We start from the raw sequence: 20,790 nt of genomic DNA, 5'->3' as shown, positions 1-20,790 counted from the left end.
CGACGGCCGGGGTGGCCGAGCGGTTCTAGGCGCTACAGTCTGGAACCACGCGACTTTCACAAATGGTCTAGGATCTAAGGATAAGCTTAGACACGTGTTGGCTTATTTTGACCATTCCGCCGGCCGGGGTGACCGAGCGGTTCTAGGCGCTACAGTCTGGAACCGCGTGACCGCTACGGTCGCAGGTTCGAATCCTGCCTCGGGCATGGGTGTGTTGTGACGTCCCTTGTGACGTCGGTTGTCCGTTGGGATTCGTTACGTCACATACAAAAAATTACATATATATTTATTTTATGTTTTTTCTATTTTTTAATTTATCAGCATGATTCATTCTGTCAGGGATATTGTCTTTTCAGTTTTACTTACGTGCATAAGTAAAGATGAAACGGGTTCCTGAAGGGCCTCAGTTATTGATGTACCAACTTTAGATTTTGAACGTGATGACTAAAACATAGTTGCCGTTAACTGAATTGAACGTAATTTTGTTAATTTCTATTTACTGACTCCAAAGCAAGGCTTGAGAGAATTTCGATTGTTGCCGTGGAGCGGCCAAGATAAGACTTACCGAACTCATGGAATCTGTATAGTTTAAAAACATGAACTTTAACGTAAATTAATTATCTGTTGCAATTTAAAAAGGTTCTTATAACGAAATCTCTCGCATTTACAGTTACTGTTAACACTTTGATAGATAAATTAATACTTCGCCGCGTAATGACCGACCAGAGGCTGCATCGGAAGATGAGCTTCTCGCAGCGCAAATTATTGAAAAAATGCTTATTAAAAATAGTTAGCCACTGCGAGCATTTGAGGTGACAACTATTACAAAGAAATACATTTTGTAATAATACTAACAAGTTTATTTTAGCAGAAATACGAATAACTTACATAAAATATGTGTAGCCGCTCAATGGCTGCCTTCCGTGTAGCGAAACAAAACAATGTGTGGGCCATAAAATACGTCCTTCCTTCTCGGCCGTACAATTGCGTCTCTTTGGATCCTTTTTTATTTTCACAGACATTAAATAAAGATGCTATCGCTGCATATCAGATGTTTCAAGAACATAAACTATATCTTTTACACTAATTATATTCATAAAATACGTAAACTACGATTTACAACCGCTAAAACTGTCAATATTTATGTGACGTACCGCCACCGTGTGTGATGTCCTTAGGTTAGTTATGTTTAAGTACTTCTAAGTTCTAGGGGACTGATGGCCTCAGAAGTTAAGTCCCACAGTGCTCAGAGCCATTTGATCCATTTTTTTTTTTTTTTACTATTCCTCCACTGACAAGGGGAGGCCGCCAATTGTAAAAATCAGATTCGATTCATACTGCGCAAAATAAAAGCTCATGGCCAGAGGTGTAATGTGGCAATGCACCAAGATGCACTTCTCAGCCGTTGTCGAGAAAATCGAGTTAAACGAAACCGCTGCGGTGAAATCTACGATTCATAATTTTCTGAAGCGTCGTGGCGCAGCCGTAAGCGCACGGGTTCGTAATCCGAAGGTCGCCGGATCGAATCTCGCGCCATGCAATTCTTTTTATTAGTTTTTTGTAATTCATTCATATAAACTATTAATGAATTGCTTATGCATGTTGGTGAAGGCGGATCGCTCTCCAATTGTACCGCCTCCATTTTTCCGTTTGTTTAACAGGGTGTACCAAAGCTCTCACGTCCGCATCGATTTTCGACGATGTTATAAGTTGCGCTAGGGACCGCATCTACCTTCTTTCGAAGTTAGCAGGCAACTACGCTGTTATGCGGCGGCTCGTTTCGGCCCATTCAGCATCCGTCCTTCAAGTGTAACGAGCGAGTAACGGGGTTTATATTTCATACCTGAGACAGCAAATTTGTGTTCTTGGGGGGTCTCTATTCTAATTCGAACGTTTGACTTACGCTATACGTATTCGTTTCGGAATATCGTTTCTACGTCTTCCGTTAACTATACGTGGTTAACATTATGAGGACAATTAATAACATTTATGAAATACAACTTTGTTTGCGGAAAACATAATGATGTTCGAAGACGGCAGTTTTTCCACGACAAACGACTTTCAACAACTTATTATATGCATAATTGTTGCAACAGATTGCCGGGAATTATATATATATATATATATATATATATATATATATATATATATATATATATATATATGTGTGTGTGTGTGTGTGTGTGTGTGTGTGTGTGTGTGTGTGTGTGTACACACACATTTGAACATTTGAATTACAAAAAACAAAATACTAAAAAAAAAAAGGTTGCATGGCGCGAGATTCGATCCGGCGACCTTCGGATTACGAACCCAAGCGCTTATCGCTGCGCCACGACGCTGTAGAAAAATATGAATCGTAGAGAGTATTTCACCGCAGCGGTTTCTTTTGACTGTCGATTTTCTCGACAACGGCTGAGAAGTGCATCTTGGTGCTTTGCCACATTACACCTCTGGTCATGAGCTTTTATTATGCGCAGTATGAATCGAATCTGAATTTCACAATTGGCGGCCTCCCCTTGTGAGCTAAGTTACTGGGAGATCGGGTGATTGCACTTGCCCTGTTCTCCTCCTCGGTGTCACCAGCAGCCTGTAGCGTTTCGCAGTTGAAAGCTGGTAACAGCGCTGCCGGCAGCCAGATATCTTCTTTCGCTTTACCGAGTTCAGATAGCTGACATTCACTGCCTTAATGTACTGGAATCGCGGCAGCAACGCCAACACACTGGTACCGAGATTACGCAGTACACTACACCGTCATTCAGATTAACTGCGACAGAAACGGATGCAAACGGAGCACCGTCAAATTGTCAACGACAGAAGCCGGTGTCGTGCGGCGCACAGTAGAGCCAGCGTTAAGAAGACTCCCGGGAACGCTTCATCTTGCTGTAATGCTTGGTGACCTCTTGCCCTCCGCCGGTGTCGAAGCTCGGCCTTAGTGACATCTGTGGCAGCTGGCAGCCCACACAGGGCAGTGGGAGAGGTGGGAGCAGCGAGCCGTGAGTGCGGCGGGCGGCGCCCACTGTGCCCGGGCTTTGTACAGAGCCGGCCGCTGTCGATCAGCCGTGAACGCGCGCGCGTGCCGGCACCTCGCTGTCGCCGCGGGCAGCCGCGGATTCCTGGCCCGTCGGCGCGGCTGCGGTCGGGCCCCTTTTTGGCCGCCGCAGCGTCAAACACTGTGCGCTGCGTCCGTCCGCCGGCGATCCGTTCCAGCACGCTGCGCTGACTGCCTGTTGCCACAACGCGCGCGTCCTTTGCTCGTCCGCCGCGACAGAGAATGCAGCCGCTATTTGTGGTCGTCGCGCCGCACATGACCGGGCATAGACAATGTACAGCACTAGGTTCCGGCGTGTGGCTCTCGCTAAAACTGTTACTTAGACTGTGTGATATTATTATTATTATCGAATGCATCAATTACAGTAACACACATTTAGCAAAACAAAGAAATATACAGAGTGTTACAAAAAGGTACGGCCAAACTTTCAGGAAACATTCCTCACACACAAATAAAGAAATGTGGACATGTGTCGGGAAGCGCTTAATTTCCATGTTAGAGCTCATTTTAGTTTCGTCAGTATGTACTGTACTTCCTCGATTCACCTCCAGTTGGCCCAATTCAAGGAAGATAATGTTGAGTTCGTGCGGTTCTGGGCGCTGCAGTCCAGAACTAAGGGACTGCTCCGGTCGCAGGTTCGAATCCTGCCTCGGGCATTGATGTGTGTGATGCCCTTAGGTTAGTTAGGTTTAAGTAGTTCTAAGTTCTAGGGGACTGATGACCTAAGATGTTAAGTCCCATAGTGCTCAGAGCCATTTCAACCATTTTTTTTTTTTTTTTTTTCTGCCTTCGGTGCTTGTGTTGACATGCGACTCATTGCTCTACAGCACATCAGTACGTAGCATCAAGAGGTTAGTGTTCATCACGAACGTGGTTTTCGAGTCAGTGCAATGTTTACAAATGCAGAGTTGGCAGATGCCCATTTGATGTATGGATTAGCACGGGGGAATAGCCGTGGCGCGGTACGTTTGTATCGAGACAGATTTCCAGAGCGAAGGTGTCCCGACAGGAAGACGTTCGAAGCAATTGATAGGCGTCTTAGGGAGCACGGAACATTCCAGCCTACGACTCGCGACTGGGGAAGACCTACAATGACGAGGACACCTGCAATGGACGAGGCAATTCTTCGTGCAGTTGACGATAACCCTAATGTCAGCGTCAGAGAAGTTGGTGCTGTACAAGATAACGTTGACCACGTCACTGTATGGAGAGTGCTACGGGAGAACCAGTTGTTTCCGTACCATGTACAGCGTGTGCAGGCACTATCAGCACTTGATTGGCCTCCACGGGTACACTTCTGCGAATGGTTCATCAGACAATGTGTCAATCCTCATTTCAGTGCAAATGTTCTCTTTTCGGATGAGGCTTCATTCCAACGTGATCAAATTGTAAATTTTCACAATCGACATGTGTGGGCTGACGAGAATCCGCACGCAATTGTGCAATCACGTCATCAACACAGATTTTCTGTGAACGTTTGGGCAGGCATTGTTGGTGATGTCTTGATTGGGCCCCATGTTCTTCCACCTACGCTCAATGGAGCACGTTATCATGATTTCATACGGGATACTCTACCTGTGCTGCTAGAACATGTGCCTTTAGAAGTACGACACAACATGTGGTTCAGGCACGATGGAGCTCCTGCACATTTCAGTCGAAGTGTTCGTACACTTCTCAACAACAGATTCGGTGACGGATGGATTGGTAGAGGCGGACCAATTCCATGGCCTCCACGCTCTCCTGACCTCAGCCCTCTTGACTTTCATTTATGGGGCCATTTGAAAGCTCTTGTCTACGCAACCCCGGTACCAAATGTAGAGACTCTTCGTGCTCGTATTGTGGGCGGCTGTGATACAATACGCCATTCTCCAGGGCTGCATCAGCGCATCAGGGATTTCATGCGACGGAGGGTGGATGCATGTATCCTCGCTAACGGAGGACGTTTTGAACATTTCCTGTAACAAAGTGTTTGAAGTCACGCTGGTACGTTTTGTTACTGTGTGTTTCCATTCCATGATTAATGTGATTTGAAGAGAAGTAATAAAATGAGCTCTAACATGGAAAGTAAGCGTTTCCGGACACATGTCCACATAACATATTTTCTTTCGTTGTGTGTGAGGAATGTTTCCTGAAAGTTTGGCCGTACCTTTTTGTAACACCCTGTATATAGTACACAAGTTTTAAAACGACTCAGACTACACTCGGATGTTGATGGACTCGATCCAGTGGAGTGCCTCGTGGGATGCTTGATGGAGCTTCTCAATGCCACCGAATGCCGGACATTTGCCACGCCGGACATTTGCCACACTTGCCCCTTCGCCAGGTAGCTTGAGTATCCCTCAGGTAAGGGACGTCCTTCCTCGTACTACTTCCGTCCGCTTTCAAACCGCCGTCTCCACATCTTACTCGATACAACAAGTACGAAAGGGACCTTCTTCTTCGACATCTTGGCGAAGTACAGAGATTCTTTTCCGCAATTGAGATATTTATAAATTTTTGAAAAACGAAAACAATAACCGACGATTGTGTCAGTATGTAATTAGTTCTTCCAAGTGTAAATATAGATCCCTCTGTATGTAGGGTAGCTTCCTTTCATGCTTACTGATTGCGATAGAAACAGTCCATCGGCATGGGAGCAACAAGAAAGGAACGATGCAAAGAGAATGACAATGTACGCTAATCATTCCTTTTTGATCACTGGTTCAAATGGCTCTGAGCACTATGGGACTCAACATCTTAGGTCATAAGTCCCCTAGAACTTAGAACTACTTAAACCTAACTAACCTAAGGACATCACACACACCCATGCCCGAGGCAGGATTCGAACCTGCGACCGTAGCAGCCCCGCGGTTCCGGACTGCAGCGCCAGAACCGCACGGCCACCGCGGCCGGCTTTGATCACTGCATTTGTGCCTACCTTAATTACTAGAACTGCATGCCCAAAAGACAATAAGGAAAGAAGAAATGGGAATGGGAATGTTTGAAAAGAAGAACAACATACTCCATATTAATTTACTCTCTAAAATCCGATATCCCGTGCGGCGAAACATTAGTTAATAAAGTGTAGCGGGACAATGTTCAAAACTTGACTAAAAATACGTTCACTAAATAGAGATAAGAACATCTATGATTAAAATGTCATCTAAAGTCGACGTACAATTTTAAAATGTTAGAAATAAGGAAATGAAGTAATACAGAATGCTATGCTTGTAACGTACGCTGTTGTTCTACATTGTTTAGCTCTGGTATTTACAGGGTCACAGAGAAAGCATCCTAGGTTTTGGATGGAAAAGCTGTAATTGTAATAACCTGCACAACAGAAACAAGAAGCACAACTTAAGGAAAAATAATGTAATGTGTGCTTCAGCTCACAAGCGACATTGAAGCAGATAGTTCCTGTCACTTAGTATGGAACAGAGGTTATATTCGACAATCGGAGTAAATTAATAACTGGCTCCTTTTGCAGTTGCTGAACAGTTCAAAGAAAACTTGAGTCTCATCACAAATAGGTACGCTACTCATACAATTATAGTTGGCAGTGACTTCAATCTACCTTCCTTATGTTGTCAAAAATACATTTTCAGACCGTGTTGTAGATAGAAAACAACTTCCGTAATTGTTCTAAATGCGTTTTTAAAATTATTTAGAACAATTAGTTCACGAGGTCATTCAAATTGTAAATGGCTACGAAAACACACTTGAGCTCTTAGCCACAAATAATCCTGAGCATCACGACGGATACAGGGATTAGAGAACACACAGTCGAGCGAGGCTCAATTCCCTAACAAAGAACTTCACCAAAACTTAAAGCGAAATATATCTATTTAAAAAAGCACCTAAAAATTCGGTAGACGTGTTTCTAAGAGACAGTCTCCAATCCTTCCAAATCATGTAAGTGAAGACCATATGTGGCTTAAGTTCAAAGAAATAGTATCAACAGCACTCGAGAGATTCATTCCAAATAAATTAGTAAGAGACAAAACTGATACCCCACGGTTCACAAAACACGACAGAAAGTTGCTGCAGGAGCACCGAAAAAGGCACGTATAATTTAGACGAACGCAAAATCTCCAAGACTGGCGAAGTTTTACTGAGGCTCGAAATTTGGTGCGGGTTTCAATGCGAGATGCATTTAATAGTTTGCACAACAAAAGTCTCTCTAGACATGAGGCGGAAAATCAAAAGAGATTGTAGTCCTGTGTTAAGTAAACTAGCGGAAAGGTTTAGTAAGTACCTTTACTGCGCGTCAGCGATGAGGAGGAGGGGGAGAAAAGAGACCCAACCCTTCGGAGCAGGTAAAATCGTGGCAAATGTCCGGCGTGGCAAATGTCCGCACACCACGCCACCAGGGAAGCGTCTGATTGGACAGACATTCACAATGTGGCTCATTGTTTGGGTGTCACCACAGTCACACACACTGTCACTTGCCGGCCGCTGGTGTGCGAGCGGTTCTAGGCGCTTCTGTCTGGAATCGCGCGACCACTACGGTCGCAGGTTCGAATCCTGCCTCGGGCATGGATGTGTGTGATGTCTTTAGGTTAGTTAGGGTTAAGTAGCTCTAACTTCTAGGTGACTGATGACCTGAGAAATTAAGTCCCATAGTGCTCAGAGCCATTTTTTGAACACTGTCACTTGAAAAGCCCCACTTGTGTATGTTGTATTTGCACCTACCCTCTTCGGTCCGATAATTGTTTAACTGCACCCACACCTCCCTTGGTTGGTGGAAGCCTGGAACTGGAACTATTGGATTGTCTACAAGTTCGAGGTTTCGGGTTCTTGTAGCTTGCCACTCACGTTTCCACTCTGCATCCTGGTCGAATCCTGTTGATAGCATTTGGACTCCCATTTCATATTCTGGTCTTCTAGACTTGAGGCGTTTCCTGGGCAGTGATAGCTAATCGTCATGAAGAGGGATCGAGCTGTTTTCAGAAACTTGCTGACAGAGGTTGTAAAGAGAAGCCTTTCGACGGAGGTCTGGTGGACATGTTTGAAAGCAATGGTAGCCAGCAAGTAGGTGTAGACCGGACTGTTCCACTAATTGCTCTCAGTTCAGTTGGACGTCTACTTTCGCTACATGGGTGCTTCGGAGTCAAACTGGTGCACAGTATTCTGTTGCAGAGTATACCAGTGCAAGGGATCCTCCTCGGAGAACTGATGTGGTTGCTCCCCATGTACTGCCTGCCAGCTTTCTCACAAGGTTCACTCGTGTTTGTATCTTCTTGGCCAAGATGGAAAGGTGTTTTTTGTATGTTAAAGTTCTGTCCAGAGTGACTCCCAGGTATTTTGGGCTTTCGTTGTATCTGACTGTGCCAAGAGGGCCGAACCGTGGACTGATCTTTGCTGATGAAAGGTGATTAGAGAGGTGGAACAGGATTACCTCGGTTTTAGAAACATTTGGTCTCAGTCGCCATGTCTCAAAATACTCATAAAGTTTAGTAAGGCTGTTCGTTAGGTGTTCTTCACATTCAGAAACGTCTTCACTCTGATATGAAATTGCCAGGTCATCTGCAGATTGAAATTTTCAGCAGGTCAGCTGTGTAGAGGTTGAATAGCACTGGAGCAAGAACAGAGCCCTGAGGTAATCCGTTATTGAGTACATGCTATCTGCTTTTCTCTTCTCCTTGATGTACTTTAAGCCGTCTATTGCTTAACATGTTACTTAAGAGGTTACCTAGAGTTTTGCAAGGTATTGCTCACAGTCTCATGCGATTCAATCGCTAGTCCCTTAGTGAGAGTTTCGAAGGTCCCAACAGATAAAGCAAATCTTCGGCAAGTAAAGAAAGAGCTTACGGAAATCATGAAATCTCTGCAACATAACCCGGAATTCCCTTCTCCATTTACAATCACTGAACTGGAGGCAGCCCTTAAGCATACGAAATGTAGAAAAGCTGCAGGTGCAGATGGGCTTTACCCTGAATTTTTGGTGCACACTGGACCGGTAACGCGAAATTGGCTAGTTTGTCTTTTTAACGAAATTCTTCGTACAGAAACATTATCCAAAAAGTTTAAAAGAGCAAAAATTATCGCTATCAAAAAGGCAGGGAAGAGGGAACAGTTGCAGAACACTTTCGCCCAATATCTCTACTTAGCTGTGCTTACAAGCTATTGGGAAGAATTATTCTAAATCGAATCCAAGATCAAATTAATGCTATGATATCACCTGAACAAGCTGGATTCAGACCTTATAGAAGTTGCTGTGAAAAAGTGCGCTCCTTGACTACTCACATAGAAGCTGGATACCAAAAGAAACTTAAAACTGGAGTAGTGTTCAGTGACCTGTCAGCAGCTTATGACTGTGTATTGAAATTCATGCATAATCGAGTGATGATAATACACTGACGGAGAAATGTCGCGACACCGAGTAGGAGTTATGCACGTAAACGAAGGTTGGTAAGCGTGTTTCTACACTAAAGCGCCAAAGGAACTGCTATAGGCATGCGTATTCAAATACAGAGATATGCAAAAAGGCAGAATACGGTACAGAGGTCAGCAACGCCCAAGTAAGACAAGTGTCTGGCGCGATCGTTTACTGCTGCTACAATGGCAGGTTATCAAGATTTAAGTGACTTTGAACGTGCTGCTATAGTCGGCGCACGAGCGATGGTACACAGCATCTCCGAAGTAGCGATGAAGTGGGGATTTTCCAGTACGACCATTTCACGAGTCTACCGTGAATATCAGGAATCCGGTAAAACATCTAATACCCAACGCCGCTGAGGCCGGAAAAGGATCCTGCAAGAACGGGACCAAAAAATGATTCAAACGCCTCTGAGCACTATGGGACTCAACATCTGAGGTCATCAGTCCCCTAGACTTAGAACTACTTAAACCTAACCTAAGGACAGCACACACATCCATGCCCGAGGCAGGATTCGAACCTGCGACCGTAGCAGCAGCGCGGTTCCGGACTGAAGCTCCCAGAACCGCCGGCAGAACGGGACCAACAACGAATGAAGAGAATCGTTCAACGTGACAGAAGTGCAACCCTTCCGCAAATTGCTGCAGATTTCAATGCTGGGCCATCAATAAGTGTTAGCGTGTGAACCATTCATCAAAACATCATCGATATGCGCTTTCGGGGCTGAAGGCCCACTCGTGTACTCTTGATACTTCACGACACAAAGCTTTCCGCCTCACCTGGGCTCGTCAACACCGATGACTCGAAACTTGTTGCCTGGTCGGACTAGTCTCGTTTCAAATTGTATAGAACAGAAGGACGTGTACGAGTATGGACACAACCTCATGAATCCATGGACCCTGCATGTCAGCAGCGGACTGTTCAAACTGGTGGAGGCTCGGTAATGGTGTAGGGTGTGTGCAGTTGGAGTAATATGGGACCCCTGATACGTTTAGATACGACTCTGACAGAAAACACCTACGTAAGCATCCTGTCTGATCACCTGTATCCACTCATGTCCATTGTGCATTCCGACGGAGTTGGGCAATTCCAGCAGCACAATGCGACACCTCATACGTCCAGAATTGCTACGGAGTAGCTCCAGGAACACTCTCCTGAGTTCAAACACTTTCACTGGCCACCAGATTCCTCAGACGTAGACAATACTTCCAGTCATTCCACCACTCATTTATTTTCTGCAAATCCTCATTGGTTCGTTCACAACTTTCGGGTGATACTACTTTCCTGTAGACTATAGCACCATCGGCAAACAGTCTAATGTCGCTGTCAATACCACCAACCAGATCGCTAATAGGGCTACGAAAAGCAGGATGTTTGTTGTACGACAGTGCAAAAAGACTTGGCAGGAGTATAGCCCCTGTACATGATTGCTGTCAGCTGTGGGCACAAGAATGTACGGTCGCAAGAACATCGCGCTCCGGGCGGCAACGTGGCGCTACCGAGAGCGAACAGGAATACCATCGTGTTGAAGATACGGATCTGGCGCATTGTACTGCATCTGAAGCAGCAGTTCGAGAAGCAGTTGACATCACAGTGATACAATGAACTGTAACAGATCGGTTACTTCAAGGACAGCACCGACCCAGACGCCCTGTAGCGTGCATTGCACTAACCCCAAACCGCCGCCATTTGCAACTTCAGTGGTGTCAAACGAGAACTCATTGGATGACAGGGTAGAGGTCTGTTGTGTTTTCTTACGACAGGTGGTTCTGCTTCGTTGCCAGTGATGGCCGTGTGTTGGTTAGGATGACGTCAGTGAGGGCCTGCAACCAACCTGTCCGTGTGCTAAATACATCTACATCTACATTTATACTACGCCAGACACCCAACGGTGTGTGGCGGAGGGCACTTTACGTGCCACTGTTATTACTTCCCTTTCCTGTTCCAGTCGCGTATGGTTCGCGGGAAGAACGACTGCCGCAAAGCCTCCGTGCGCGCTCGAATCTGTCTAATTTGACATTCGTGATCTCCTCGGGAGGTATAAGTAGGGGGAAGCAATATATTCGATACCTCATCCAGAAACGCACCCTCTCGAACCTGGACAGCAAGCTACACCGCGATGCAGAGCGCCTCTCTTGCAGAGTCTGCCATTTGAGTTTGCCAAACATATCCGTAACGCTATCACGCTTACCAAATAACCCTGTGACGAAACGCGCCGCTCTTCTTTGGATCTTCTCTATCTCCTCTGTCAACCCGACCTGGTACGGATCCCACACTGATGGGCAATACTCATGTATAGGTCGAACGAGTGTTTTGTAAGCCACGTTCTTTGTTGACGGACCACATTTTCTAAGGACTCTCCCAATGAATGTCAACCTGGCACCCGCCTTACCAACAATTAATTTTATATGATCATTCAACTTCAAATCGTTCCGCACGCATACTCCCAGATATTTTACAGAAGTAACTGCTACCAATGTTTGTTCCGCTATCATATAATCATACAATAAAGGATCCTTCTTTCTATGTATTAGCAATACATTACATTTGTCTATGTTAAGGGTCAGTTGACACTCCCTGCACCAAGTGCCTATCCGCTGCAGATCTTTCTGCATTTCGATGCAATTTTCTAATGCTGCAACTGCTCTGTATACTACAGCATCATCCGCGAAAAGTCGCTATCACTATCTACCAATTCATTTATATATATTGTGAAAAGCAATGGTCCCATAACACTCCCCTGTGGCACGCCAGAGGTTACTTTAACGTCTGTAGACGTGTGTCCATTGAGAACAACATGCTGCGTTCTGTTTGCTAAAAATTCTTCAATCCAGCTACACAGCTGTTCTGATATTCCGTAGGCTCTTACTTTGTTTATAAGGCGACAGTGCGGAACTGTATCGAACGCCTTCCGGAAGTCAAGGAAAATGGCAGCTACCTGGGAGTCTGTATCTAATATTTTCTGGGTCTCATGAACAAATAAAGCGATTTGGGTCTCACACGATCGCTGCTTCCGGAATCCATGTTGATTCTTACAGAGTAGATTCTGGGTTTCCAGAAATGACATGATACGCGAGCAAAAAACATGTTCTAAAATTCTACAACAGATCGACGTCAGAGATATAGGTCTATAGTTTTGCGCATCTGCTCGACGACCCTTCTTGAAGACTGGGACTACTTGTGCTCTTTTCCAATCATTTGGAACCTTCCGTTCCTCTAGAGCAGGCTGTTCCAGCTCGCCGGCTGCGTTGTGAGCCGCGGAGCTCTCCCTGCTCCAGGGAGCCGCGTCGCTCGCTGTGACCAGTCAAGTGGGCCGGCACGTGGCAAGGCTGTCTGAGGCAGGCGGCAAGGCAAGCGTTTTGAGGTCCCGGCTGCGTCTTACAAGACCGAAAACCTCATACTCTTAGCTGCTAAGACGTGGTGACATGCTACATCAGGAAATACCATGTTCAGGAAATAAATAACAAACAACTGCTTTACAATGAATTGCATACTAAATTTATTGGGCCCCTGTAGCTTGACATTTTCTTTTCATTACAAGATCGGAAATATCAGGCGTCAAAGTGTTCGCGGCGTTAATGCGGAGGTTGGTGTTAATTTTTGCATCCTGAAGAAAAGATCGTTCCTAACTTTTTACTCGTTTAATTGCTGAGAAAAGCTGCTCACAACAACACGTAGATACAAACTTGCACATAATTTGAGCGGCATTGTTGTGACGCTTGGAAAATGTTTTTTTCTGTAATGAACGATACCATCGTGACAAATCCAAAGTGTTGTAGTACCTCTCTCTCAACAAAGTTGAATTTTGCAAATCAATAATCTCCAATTGAAGTGACGATGACAACTCATCGGGGGAAACTGAAAACGGAGTGCTGAACACCTTAAGTTCCATTTCCAAACTAGTGAGGTCTCGGAATCGTGTTTCAAACAACGTGATGAGCTGCTTTAACTTTGCTTGGTAATCGCCGAAAGTAGTACCTTCCGGTAGTTTTAAAGAAGCAAGACGGTTGAAGAACGTTAAATGTCCATTACTCATCTGCCTCTCAAAGAAACGTAACTTTTCCATGATCGCTTTGATCTGGCCGAGCACGTCAACGATTAGCTACCCTTTGCCCTGCAATGACAGATTTAAATTATTCAGATGTATAGTTATGACAGCTAGGAACGCCAGGTCTGATATCCATTTTATATCTTTCAGACAACGCATTTCTTCCTCTTTCATTTCGAGAAAAAGGGATATTTCCTCACGAATGGCAAAGAAAACATCAAGAACTTTTCCCCGACACAGCCAACGAACTGTACTGCGGTAAGGTATATCCCCATACTCCGCTTTCATATCTTTCAGGACTCCTTTGAACTGGCGACGATTCATACCGTGACGCCGCACAAAATTCACACACTTTACGACATCTTTCATTACGCCACCTAGATCTACTGTTTCAACATACAGTGCCTCTTGGTGAATAAAACACTGAAGAGTCAAAATGTCTTTCCCGAATTCGTCCCTCCGTTTATTGTTCAAACAAGAAGGAAAACCTTGGTGATGCCCGATCATTTGTGGTGCACCGTCTGTCGCTACAGAATGGAGCTTACCCCACGGCAAATTCATATTGTCCACTGATTCACAAACAGCTTCAAAAATGTCACGTCCTGTTGCAGTGTAATCGAGTGGTACTACATCCGAGAGTTCTTCAGTTACTTGCAGCTCCATGTCGATACCACACACAAAGACTGCAAGCTGAGCACAGTCCGATATGTCGGTGCTTTCGTCAAGCGCTAGCGAAAATGCAACAAAGCGCTACGCGTTTTTCCTGAGCTGTGTCTCTAAATCCGCTGCCATGTCCAGGATTCGACGAGACATTGTTTGCTTCGACAGGCAGACCCCTTCAATTGCCTGCACCTCCCTTGGTAACAAACATTCTGCAACTGCTACCAAGCAAGATTTTACGAGTGGTCCCAACGAAAACGATTTGCCACTCGTCGCAATGATGTGAGCGACCCTTGCTCGAATTGCAGATTCAGTAGTGTTTCCTCCGCCCACATTCACCTGAAAATTATAAACGCATTACAGAACACGAATTATGTTGCATGTTTTGATACCCTCTGTATTACGAAACCGTTTTTAAACTTACGTCTCCTGGTATGTCGTTCTTAAGCCTGGCTACCAGTTCTCTGCGTGCAACGCCTTCTACCTGATCGTAGTGCGCTGCGTGAAAACGTGTATAATGTCGTTGTACATTGTGCCTCTTCGCAGAAAGAAATACACTGCTGGCCACCGTAAATGCAACACCCCGAAGGAAGCATCCGAATCAAGTGAAATTTACACCATGGGTTTGCAGCGATGAGATATGCAACTGATTAGAATTTCAGCGCAGACGCACATCACGCGCGCCTGTGGCGCCACCTCATAGCGCCATTTAAGGCTTGGCGATTTCGACGAGTGTACGTTCGGCACGTGTGTTTACCTTGTGGTTGTTTCACAAGACGATCAGTTATGCCTCGTAGACAACAGCGAACATCTTTTGATCAAGTATCCGAGTTCAACAGAGGAAGGATAGTGGCTTACCGAGATTGTGGATTATCATACAGAGAAATCGCTAGTCGTGTTGGACGAAACCAAACAACTGTAATGCGGATATGTGACCGTTGGATGCAGGAGGGTACGACGGACCGACGTGGTCGATCGCATTCACCTCGGTGCACCACTGCACGTGCTGATAGGCAAATTGTGCGCATGGCAGTGACGGATGGCTCAGTGACATCCCGAACCATAGCACAGCACATTGCGTCTGTAACGCATCATCCAGTGTCTGCGCGTACCATTCGACGCCGTTTACAGCAGAGTGGTCTGTCCGCAAGACGTCCATTGCTTCGTCTACCATTGACGCAGAACCACAGACGTCTCCCTCGCCAATGGTGTGATGACAGACGGATGTGGACGGCAGAATGGAATGACGTTGTCTTTACTGACGAGGCACGCTTCTGTGTGCAGCACCACGATGGTCGGATTCGAGTGTGGAGACACCGTGGAGAGAGGATGCTGGACAGCTGCATTATGCACCGCCACACTGATCTTGCACCGGGTATTATGGTATGGGGCGGTATTGGATATTACTCTCGCACGCCTCTAGTACGCATTGCCGGTACTTTAAATAGCCGGCGCTACATATCCGAGATGCTGGAGCCAGTTGTCCTTCCTTACCTTCAGGGCTCGGCCGCAGCCATATTTCAACAGGATAATGCGCGACCACACGTGGCACGCATTGTCAAAAGGTTCTTCGTCAATAACCAGATTGAATTGCTTCCCTGGCCGGCTCGCTCTCCGGATCTTTCGCCGATAGAAAACATGTGGTCCATGGTTGCTCAACGAGTGACCCAGATTACATCCCCCGCTGCCACACCAGATGATCTTTGGCAACGTGTGGAAGCTGCTTGGGCTGCTGTACCCCAGGAACACATCCAACGTCTCTTTGACTCAATGCCGAGACGTGTGGCAGCGGTGATCTCCAACAATGGCGGCTACTCTGGCTACTGATTCTGGCAGGAACCACATGTCACAGACGTCTGTAAACGTAATCATTTGATACTTGGTCAACATGTTATCCACAAAATAAATCTTGTTGTGCTACCTCTTGTCTTTCTTGGTGTTGCATTTACGGTGGCCAGCAGTGTACTTTACGACATAGAAGACACTGCGGACGACCATCCCTCTCAATGAATAGAAAGGTATCCTCCAATAGAGGTACAGGGCTCCCGCGGCTAGTCGTGAGCGCTCCGGCTCCCTGGAGCTCGGTTGCAACAGCCTGCTCTAGAGACTTGCTGTACACGGCTGTTAGAAGGGGGCACGTTCTTTCGCGTACTCTGTGTAGAATCGAATTGGTATCCCGTCAGTTCCAGTGGACTTTCCTCTGTTGAGTGATTTCAGTTGCTTTTCTATTCCTTGGACACTTATTTCGACGTCAGCCATTTTTTCGTTTCTGCGAGGATTTAGAGAAGGAACTGCAGTGCGGTCTTCCTCTGTGAAACAGCTTTAGAAAAAGGTGTTTAGTATTTCAGCTTTACGCGTGTCATCCTCTGTTTCAATGCCATCATCATCCCAGAGTGTCTGAATTTGCTCTTCCGATCCACTTACTGATTTAACGTAAGACCAGAACTTCCTAGGATTTTCTGTCAAGTCGGTACATAGAATTTTACTTTCGAATTCACTGAACGCTTCACGCATAGCCCTCCTTACGCTAACTTTGACATCGTTTAGCTTCTGTTTGTCTGAGAGGTTTTGGCTGCGTTTAAACTTGCAGTGAAGCTCTCTTTGCTTTCGCAGTAGTTTCCCAACACTGTTGTTGAATCACGGTGGGTTTTTCCCGTCCCTCACAGTTTTACTCGGAACGTAGCTGTCTAAAACGCATTTTACGATTGCCTTGAACTTTTTCCATAAACACTCAACATTGTCAGTGTCGGAACAGAAATTTTCGTTTGGATCTGTTAGGTACACTGGGCTACACATGGAGTTATGGTGCGCGTTGCGATTTCGTGTGACAACAGAAGTGCACTCTGACTAAAAATATGTAGTCAATCTGTTAATTCGATCTGTTGTGCTGCCATTCATCAACAGCATTCTAGAGGATGTTTCCCAACATGATAACGCTCGGTCGCTTGCCGCTGTTGTAACCCCTACATGATCTACAGAGAGTCGACATGTTTCCTTGGCCTGCTCCATCACCAGATCCTTCTCCAATCGAGCATATATTAGCCACCACTGGACAACAGCTCCAGCGTCATTCAGCTGTACTGATTGACCAAATTCAACAGTATGGAACTCCATCCCATAAAGTGGCCTCCGACACCTATAGAACACAATGCATGCAGTTTTGGATGTTTGCATTCAACATCTTGGCGGTTACACCGGTTATTAATGTACCAGCATTTCCTATTTGGATTGGTTTATCTCTAGCTTGCATTAACTTGTGATCTAGCAATGTTAATCACTTAAACATGTTACCTAGACAAATACAGTCCACAAATTTCGTTACTCCAAATTAATTTTTGGTGTTGAGATTTTTTTCTGTCAATGTAAGTGACATTGAGCAAGATTCGAGAGAGAAATTTCTGGAAATTATGTTTTGAACACGGCACTGTAGCGTTAGGCTGCTATCGACGAGCCGGCTCCATCGTTGGGTCGGCTAGATCTCTCTGTGGATATTCACAATAGGCGCATTGTAGCATTCAGTAAGTGTACCGCATTGTAGCATTCAGTAAGTGTACCGCCATCTTAATGGTGGATTGTTCCACATGGCTCTGAGCACTATGTGACTTAACTTCTGAGGTCATCAGTCGCCTAGAACTTGGAACTAATTAAACCTAACTAACCTAAGGACATCACACACATCCATGCCCGAGGCAGGATTCGAACCTGCGACCGTAGCGGTCACGCGGCTCCAGACTGAAGCGCCTAGAACCGCACGGCCACAACGGCCATTGTTCCACAAAGACACAAAGCAACAGTGGTAAAAGATAAGACTTGCACTAAGTTGTTATAATTGACTAGTATTAATGACTAACATGTCGTAGTAATACAGGAGTTTTGATTAAATTTCTGCAGGCATTATTGAAAAGTAAGAGAAATTTACACCACTTTGTCATATTCGCAATATGAAGTTACGTTCTGTGAACCAAAACTGGGACTTAATGAAGCTGCAGTGAACTTCTTTTTTTTTTTTTTTTTTTTTTTCCCGTCGGAGGCGACAAGGCTACTTTCAGTCTCCTTACATGCCCACTTTTAGCCCCCAAGGTTTGTAATGTTATTCTGTTTCAGATTTTCAGATGCTAACAAAACACCTAAAAATATGAAATTTATCGACACCTATTACATTATAGTGCATAAATGGAAACGGCCTAGTTGTAAGAAAGAAACCAGTCCTCTTGTTTGGGGCAATGACACATATTTTTATTTTTCAATTATTTTATTAACAATAAATATTTATGACTCCCGTGTCGTATACTGAAATGCAAAAGATAATGTTCAAGTTACACTGAAAATAAAATATTTATTACAACGTGCAAGTACTTTATTACACATTATTTTAGCAGTCTTACCCTATTACTAGGCACTGGTCCAGGAAAGAGTGGAGGGGTTCATCACGGGGATCGTGATCCCCCCTCAAATAATATTTTACTAAATGCGTTTAACGTAAATTAATTTTAAAAAATTTCAGCTAACTTTAAAAGAATGCAATATTATTGAAAGAAACCATAAAAAATTACAAGTTTAACTTAACACAGGAAATTTTTTGGTTGCCTTCTGTACCTTTAGCCAAGATGGACTGATGCGAGTCGTCGCCGGTTGCAGAGACTCCAGCAGGGAAACAGTGCATTCACAGGTCGTCATACCTAACGCCAACAATAAATATGACACTGTTAAAAGGTGCTTACTCTTTATTAACTGTTGAAATTATTTAAATATTGGTAACTGGTTTTCCAATGGGACATGCTTTTGGCATATAACATTTTCGTATCTGTGAGCTTCCTATTGAACAAATCAGAATTCATCAGATTTCCCTTGAATGTCGAGTCGTCTGAAGTTACAGAAATACAAACATCAAAAAAAGTTTTGCATCGCCCCGGTTCACAGAACTCCTGAAGATAGACGTTGACTGTGGATATAGTATCACAGACACAGTCCCTTTGACTGTTCAGAGATGTCCTTAAAACCGCCCAAAGATGTAAACAACCATGCATGAGCAGCACCTATTAGACGGACGGGGTCCGACAGCCGATCATTTCCAGTAATTCCACCAGGAAAGAGGTACACGGTTCGTGTTGCCTGTAGTTCAACCATGCCTAGACTCTCAATACCGCGGTCCGATCGCGTTCACATTGTTACTTTGTGCCAGGAAGGGGTCTCAACAAGGGAAGTGTCCAGGCGTCTCGGAGTGAACCAAAGAGATGTTGTTCGGATGTTGAGGAGATAGAGAGAGACAGGAACCGTCGATGACACGCCTTGCCCAGGTCGCCCAAGGCTACTATTGCAGCAGATGACCGCTACCTACGGATTATAGCTCGAAGAAAACCTGACAGCAACGCCACCATGTTGAATAATGCTTTTCGTGCACCACAGGACGTCGTGTTACGCCTCAAACTGTGCGCAATAGGCTGCATGATTCGCAACTTCTCTCCCGACGTCACTCCCGAGGTCCATCTTTGCAACAACGACACCATGCAGCGCGGTACAGATGAGTACAACAACATGCCGAATGGATCCTCAATATTGGCATCACGTTCTCTTCTCCGATGAGTGTCACATATACCATCAACCATACAATCGTCGGAGACGTGTTTGGAGGCAACCCGGTCAGGCTGAACGCATTAGAGACACTGTTCAGCGATTGCAGCAAGGTGGAGGTTCCCTGCTGTTTTGAGGTGGTATTATGTGGGGCCGACGTACGCTGCTGGTGGTAATGGAAGGCGCCGTAACGGCTGTACAATACGTGGATGTCATTCTCCGGCAGATAGTGCAACCTTATCGGTAGCATATTGGATAGGTATCCGTCTTCGTGGACGACAATTCGCGCCCCCATCGTGCACATCTTGTGAATGACTTCCTTCAGAATAACGGCATCGCTCGACTAGAGTGGCCAGCATGTTCTCCAACATGAACCCTATCGAACATGCCAGGGATACATTGTTGTTAATGGAGGACGTGACTCACCAACCACTCTGAGGGATCTATGCCGAATCTCCTTTGAGGAGTGGGACAATGTGGACCAACAATGCCTCGATGAACTTATGGATAGTATGCCAGGACGAATACAGGCATGCGTAAGTGCAAGAGGGTGTGCTACTGGGTACTAGAGGCATCGATGTGTACACCATTCTGGACCACCACCTATGAAGGTCTCGCTGGTTCAAATGGTTCAAATGGCTCTGGGCACTATGGGACTCAACTGCTGTGGTCATAAGTCCCCTAGAACTTAGAACTACGTAAACCTAACTAACCTAAGGACAGCACACAACACCCAGCCATCACGAGGCAGAGAAAATCCCTGACCCCGCCGGGAATCGAACCCGGGAACCCGGGCGTGGGAAGCGAGAACGCTACCGCACGACCACGAGATGCGGGCGAAGGTCTCGCTGTATGGTGGTACAACATGCAATGTTTTGATGAGCAATAAAAAGGGCGGAAATGATGTTTATATTGATCTCCATTCCAATTTTCTGTACAGGTTCCGAAACTCCCGGAATCGAGGTGATGCCAAACTTTTTTTGATGTGTGTCTTAATAGAATTTAAACTCAGGTTTTGTCACTAAGAAACATTGCTATGCAAATCTATCAAACTTCAGAACGACTGACCAGAACTTTACTAAATGCTTCCTATTACGTTTCTCT

The sequence above is a fragment of the Schistocerca nitens genome, chromosome 1 (assembly GCF_023898315.1).
Source record: "Schistocerca nitens isolate TAMUIC-IGC-003100 chromosome 1, iqSchNite1.1, whole genome shotgun sequence".
In the NCBI taxonomy this organism is placed as follows: domain Eukaryota; kingdom Metazoa; phylum Arthropoda; class Insecta; order Orthoptera; family Acrididae; genus Schistocerca; species Schistocerca nitens.
This window is presented reverse-complemented; position numbering follows the sequence as displayed.